We start from the raw sequence: 7257 nt of genomic DNA on the forward strand, positions 1-7257 counted from the left end.
GCCACCGCCCCCTGCTCCGGCGCCTTGCCGGGTCCGCCCGCACCTGGGCGTGCGCCCGCTCGGGCCGCGTCATGCGCTCGCGCCCGCTAAGCGGCGCCCGATAGGCCCCTGTGCCTATGGCACGTGGGGCCCGCCCTGGAACGTTTTAGAAAAAAAGAAAATAATGATAAAAATAAAAAAATAAGTAATTAAATAAATATATTAAATAAAGAAATAAATAATAGCTAAAATAATTAAAATATTAATCAATTAATTAAGTAATTAATTAAGTTAATTAATCCTGATTAGATTAACCTAATCACTAATTAAACTAATTAATTTGTTTTAGTTAATCTTAGTCGATAACAGTGGGACCCACACGTCAGGTTGACCAAGTCAACTCTGTTGACTGCTGATGTCAGCATGACATCATGCTGATGTCATTAATCTGTTCTTCGAATTAATTAAATTTCAGAAATTAATAAAATCTTTAAAAAATCATATCTTTTAATCCGTAACTCGGATTAAAATATTTTCAACATGAAAGTTGCTCAGAACGACGAGACGAATCCGGATACGCAGCCCGTTCGTCCGCCACACACCCCTAACATATCAAACTCGCAACTTTCCCCCCTCCGGCTCCTCTGCCCGAAAACACGGAACACCGGGAATACTTTCCCGGATGTTTTCCCCCTTCGCCGGCATCACCTCATACTGCGTTAGGACACACCTAGCACCGCTCTTTGTCATGTCTTGCGTCGTCTTGCTTATGTTTGCACTGTATTTATTGTTTCTTCCCCCCTCTTCTCTTCGGTAGACTACGAGACCGACACTGCTGCTGCCCAGTTCGACTACGGAGTTGACGACCCCTCTCTCTTGCCAGAGCAACCAGGCAAGCCCCCCCCTTGATCACCAGATATCGCCTATTCTCCTCTATACTGCTTGCATTAGAGTAGTGTAGCATGTTACTGCTTTCCGTTAATCCTATTCTAATGCATAGCCTGACATTGTTGCTACATTTGTTGATACCTTACCTGCAATCCTAAATACTTAGTATAGGATGCTAGTTTATCATCATTGGCCCTACATTCTTGTCAGTCTGCCTTGCTATACTATTGGGCCGTGATCACTCGGGAGGTGATCACGGGTATAAGCTATACATACATACATACTATACAGATGGTGACTAAAGACGGGTCAGCTCGATGAGTACCCGCAAGTAATTCTGATGAGGGGGCTGAAAGGACAGGTGGCTCCATCCCGGTAGAGGTGGGCCTGGGTTCCCGACGACCCCCGACTGTTACTTTGTGGCGGAGCGACAGGGCAGGTTGATACTTAACATGCTTAACGAGATCTTGGTATTTGATCTGAGTCTGGCCATTTGGTCTATACGCACTAACCATCTACGCGGGAGTAGTTATGGGTATCCCGGCGTCGTGGTATCAACCGAAGCCTTCGTGACGTCAGCGACTGAGCGGCGCGTGCCGGGTTGGACTGCGTTAACGCAACTTCCTTTGTAATGGAGGTTGCTAGGTCTGCTCACCAGCCACGTACGCAACGTGCAGGTGTGCTAAGGGCGATGGGCCCAGACCCCTGTGCGCTTAGGTTTAGACCGGTGTGCTGACCTCTCTGTTGTGCCTAGGTGGGGCTGCGACGTGTTGATCTTTCGAGGCCGGGCATGACCCAGGAAAGTGTGTCCGGCCAAATGGGATCGAGTGTGTTGGGTTATGTGGTGCACCCCTGCAGGGCAGTTAATCTATTCGAATAGTCGTGATCTTCGGTAACGGGACGATTTGGAGTTGTACCTTGACCTTATGACAACTAGAACCGGATACTTAATAAAACACACCCTTCCAAGTTCCACAGACATCCTGGTGATCGCTTTTCCACAGGGCGACGAGGGGAGGATCGCCGGGTAGGATTATGCTATGCGATGCTACTTGGTGATGCTACTTGGTGATGCTACTTGGATATGCTACTTGGAGATGCTACTTGGTGATGCTACTTGGAAATGCTACTTGGAGATGCTACTTGGAGGACTTCAATCTACTCTCTTCTACATGCTGCAAGACGGAGGCTGCCAGAAGCGTAGTCTTCAATAGGACTAGCTATCCCCCTCTTATTCTGGCATTCTGCAGTTCAGTCCACTGATATGGCCCCCTTACACATATACCCATGCATACGTAGTGTAGTTCCTTGCTTGCGAGTACTTTGGATGAGTACTCACGGTTGCTTTCTCCCTCCTTTTTCCCCCTTTCCTTTCTTTCTGGTTGTCGCAACCAGATACTGGAGTCCATGAGCCAGACGCCACCATCGAAGACGACCCCTACTACACCGGAGGCGCCTACTACTACGTGCAGCCTGCTGACGACGACCGGGAGTAGTTAGGAGGATCCCAGGCAGGAGGCCTGCGCCTCTTTCGATCTGTATCCCAGTTTGTGCTAGCCTTCTTAAGGAAAACTTGTTTAACTTATGTCTGTATTCAGATATTGTTGCTTCCGCTGACTCGTCTATGATCAAGAACTTGTATTCGAGCCCTCGAGGCCCCTGGCTTGTATTATGATGCTTGTATGACTTATTTATGTTTTAGAGTTGTTGTGATATCTTCCCGTGAGTCCCTGATTTTGATCGTACACATTTGCGTGCATGATTAGTGTACGATTGAATCGGGGGCGTCACAAGTTGGTATCAGAGCCGACTGCCTATAGGAATCCCCATCCCAACTCCTTGGCCGAAGTCGTGTCTAGACTTTACAAAACTTTTACTAACATGGCTGTGCGGCCCATGGGCCCACGTCGCCATTGGGTGGTATTAGGATGTTTTATTCCTCGACCTATACTCTGAGACTCTGATCTCTGTTTTATTCGGGTTAAATGATTTTAGCTAAATCTAACATTAGGATCTCGTTATCACTTTCACCCGGAGAGCCCCTTATTAGTGATGATCTTCTGCGGCACGTGAAGACCCTGAAGACACTCTTCGCTGTTAACCCGAGAACTTGTGTTCATCGCATTTGCAATTCCCCTTCCACCGTCAACCCTTATGGATAACTACTTGCAGTTGTTATTCTTACATTCATCCCCAGTTGGTCTTGTTATTACCAGATACCTCGAAACACTCATTGTTGTTTCGATAATCCTTTGAGCTTACCACCTTGCTGTTCTTTGTCACCTGAATACCCCTATGGATAATTCTCGCACTTATCGAGTATCCGCTCATGCCCCAGTTGTTCATTTGTTTCACAATGGTCTTCGAAATACTATTCGATCCTCCAAAAATCCTTAGTAGCTTATTGATCTATCATACTTGTCTACTTGCATGATGGATGCTTTCCATATGTCTGGCAATATTCGTTAGTATCCTTAGGCATCGTCATTTTGATCCTTTTGATTCAACATGAGTGTGAATGCACGCAATCATCAGTTGATCCTTTTAAATTATCTTTCCGGCTCAGACGTCATTTTAAACATGAGCTGGTTCTCAACCAATCCAAATGTCATCGATAGTACCCCTTAGGCTATTCAACTTATCCACCCCTAATCAGAACATTGCTTCTGTTCCCTTAATTTGGAAATCATAATTCCTTCGCATTTGAGCTCTGGATTAGTCAGTTGTTTCTATAATCCAATGCCCTTGCATTGTTACTTCCTCTGATTGTGTGCCGATGCTCACATCAGCTCTGTTATGGACCGACAGATCCTTTAATGGATTTTATCCGACACTGTCCTTCATATTAAATAACCTTGTGAGCCTTCCCTTGGATACATAATGCCTTTGGTAAATTGTATCATCTACTTTCTCAACCTTGCTCTACTTTCGAGCTTGTGTTATTTACTCTTGAAACTTGTGGTATATGTTTCTAAGAAGCCCCTATGGGTTGAACATATGCCTTCTCTAAACCGTGTGAACCCGAAAGTTTTCACGAATCATACTCTTCTGGTGCTTCGCCAGATAAAATTTCAAAACTGCAACTTCATCGAACGTGAGAAGTGAATGAAAGGTTATGCATTGGAGAAGTGGGAGTCAACCTTGAACTTGTGTTCATGCCCATGGACACGATGTAGATCTTATCATTAAAGCTTCTCTTAAATTAATTATTCCTTTGGTATAAGTTCATCTTATATCAGGGATCTGGCCTTTTGCAATCGTGGTTCCGACCATGATCTCCTTTAAATACCATTTCTCGTGCATGTTTAAGCACTTATCTTCTTTATAGCAATACCCCAGTCCAAGCTCTACTTTGGACTGTCGTCGAGTATTACCCCCTGGTATCTCGAGATTATCTTGGAACTGCATAACTCCTTATGAGTTCTTCATCAAGTACTACATTCTCATTGATTCCAATTTTTCACAGGCTCTGAGTTATTTAACACTCAAAGACACCGATAACTGAACCGAGTCCGCATCGCGATTAAGCAACTCTTGGCAACCTTCATTACTTAAGAGTTTGAACTCAATCACGTCATTCCTAGCCTGCTTGGCTATATCCTTGTCGTGCCGATTTTAACTGTGCTACCTGGTCCTCTTCCCAGAGCATAATTTTTGACGATGAGCTAAGCTTACATCGATCTTTCCTCATCATATCATTTCGCTTTGGACAGCAAGCTTGCTTTGGGGTTTGTGTCCTAACTGTGGTTCCAATAACCTTTCGCTTCATCATTCGTTTGACTAGATGTCATCGTCGATCAATTACATCTTCGTGTAACCTCTCGACAAATTTGTCGTGGTCATCATCAACCTTATGAGCTCTTCCAGGATATCAATCGGATTCATGATGAGAAATACCATCCTTGCCTCGATGATTTTTGTTATCATCAACCACTTTACTGCCTTCCCTCCAACACAAACTTGTTCGTGTTTTGTGTTATACCTTGAGTTCCTTGCTACCCAGCATTGTTCTTCCTTACCTTGGAATATTACCAGCTTTTATGTCAAGAATGTAGTGGGAATTTCACCACTTAAGAATTCTTGGTATGGTGATACTTCTCACCCTCACCATTCTTTCTTGGTCCTCGTGTTCATTCCAACCGGTGTACCAACAAGTGAAAGGTGCTATTTGAATTCTGCCCTTCTAGCAACCCTATTGCTTTGAAGTTAATGGTCGGTCGTTCGTTCTTGGACTATTGATTATTGAATCACCATTCTGACATTGGTCGTGCAAACCCGACCCATATTTCGGGCGCACCTTTCAACCAATGTTTAATTGTGTATGTTTTCCTCGAGCATACCTCATTATATCATTTGATATGACAAATGTTATCCCCATGTTCACATAATTGTGGAAATCCATCTTGTTGGAAATCTCGATGAAGTGTCGCTGAGACCGTCAGCCACCTCCCCAACCTCTCCTTGGTTTAATGATGAACTCTTGTTTTGGACTCGCTCCCATAGTTCATTTCTTGAGAATCTTACATTGTCATCTCATCAATTTGTGTTGCACCTTTTCTTCTCTGGCATCCTAAGTCAGAGGTATCCTGACACCAATCGGATCTGAACCTCGGTCAGATATGATGGTTGGGGCATATTTCCAAGAGTTATAACATTGGTCTATGTATGACCTGGTAAGGTGATGACATGCCTAGCACCCCCGGCCGGAGGACCTATTATTATAGTTTCCTTTCTGGCAAGGTTAACCATTCTTCCATGAGGAAATTGTAAGACTTACTCTATAAGTTATTCCTGATGGATCCTTTGTGTTCCCAAAGTCTGACCTTTGCTCGAAGACCATGTCGATGCTATCTCGAAGCATGTTTGTGGTACTCTGATTTTCAACAAGTACATTGAAGCCCAATGCTAAATATTTCCTGCCCGATTATCCAAACACCGCTGTATGGGTAATGTCATGAAAAATCCTCTCCCCTACCTAAAGAGTTTTCTACATTATATCCTGACATGGATATCATGCTCTGCTTGTCCTTGGGAAGGATATACCCTTGAAATATGTGTTTAAACATATTTTCCTTTCCATTGTTCTGTTTAATCTGATGATCATATTTTCCTTCCATTGTTGATTTAACCTTTCTTGTGATCTATATGATCTGAGCAGTAATATTCTCCTGCTTATGTAAACACCTCGGTGTACAACTCTGCCAGTGAGACCCTGTTACTTTTGTTGGTGACATTTCGGTAACCACCGATGGACGAGAACTTTGCCTACTGGTCCGCCTCGTTCAACGAGCAGGAAAATGGTTCTCTTCGTCCCTCGTCCTTGGTACTGATGTTGTTGCCAACATAACTGATAGGCTATCTCTGACATACCTTGCTTGCATGTTCATGCAAGACGTCTCCGCCCTTCCTACTTTTAACCCACATGGTGGGCCCATAACCCACAGTTCCACAGGATCGAAACCTGACTCTCCTGTACACCCCCTGTTCCCAAAGTTATTCCTCCCGCGTGGACTCGTATGTAATTCATGAGCCACCTTCCAATGAGATCGTCAATTCTGGCATCGGACACAATAATTATTCCATTGCTTGAAACCCCTTTTCACCTTCTGCCTAGGCAATGAACGATTGCCTGGCTGCTTGAAACTTCTTATTGTACCTTCCAACTTTACTCTCGATGTGTTTTATTTTGTTCAACTCGAGAGGTACTCATATGCTCATTCATGGGTTAATCCCAGATTATTACCCTTATAGCATTCTGTAGTTGCTGATCTGCCCCGTTACCTATTCTTAAATACGATGAAGATCTCGAAGAAAGGATGCCAACTTCATCATGATGACCTGAAGCAGAGGAATGAAGACATCAGTGTAATGGATTGATGTCTTCAAGAAGAGCAACCAAAGACGAGAAGATTCGTTAGGATTTCGTAACCAGACCTTTCCCCCTAGTCCCCCTCTTAAATCTCGGGACGAGATTTCTTGTAGTGGAGGAGAATTGTGACGCCCGGATAGTTACGCTACAGTAATCCTTCGCTATTGATGCCACGTCACCTCGATTACTGTGGCTAATCTCGCATTAGTTCAAAACCGATTCGAATTCAAATTAAAAATTTGGCAAACAACAAAAGTTTTCAAAAAATTAAACTAAAATATTCGGAGTGTGCAGTTAAATGCCAGGGTAATTATAATAAAGCGAACACAATTTTATAAAATACCTAAATGGCCTAAACTAATTAAATCAAAAGGAAAATAAATAAAAGAAAACAGAAAACAAACTAACAGAAAAAAAGGCCCCGCCGGGCTTCGGCCCAACAGGCCGGCCCGTTCGGCCACACCCCTCACTCCCATAACCTCCCCCCTGGTCAAACCCTAAACCAACCACCCGCACTCCCC

Source organism: Triticum aestivum, chromosome 6B, assembly GCF_018294505.1.
Source record: "Triticum aestivum cultivar Chinese Spring chromosome 6B, IWGSC CS RefSeq v2.1, whole genome shotgun sequence".
NCBI lineage: Eukaryota > Viridiplantae > Streptophyta > Magnoliopsida > Poales > Poaceae > Triticum > Triticum aestivum.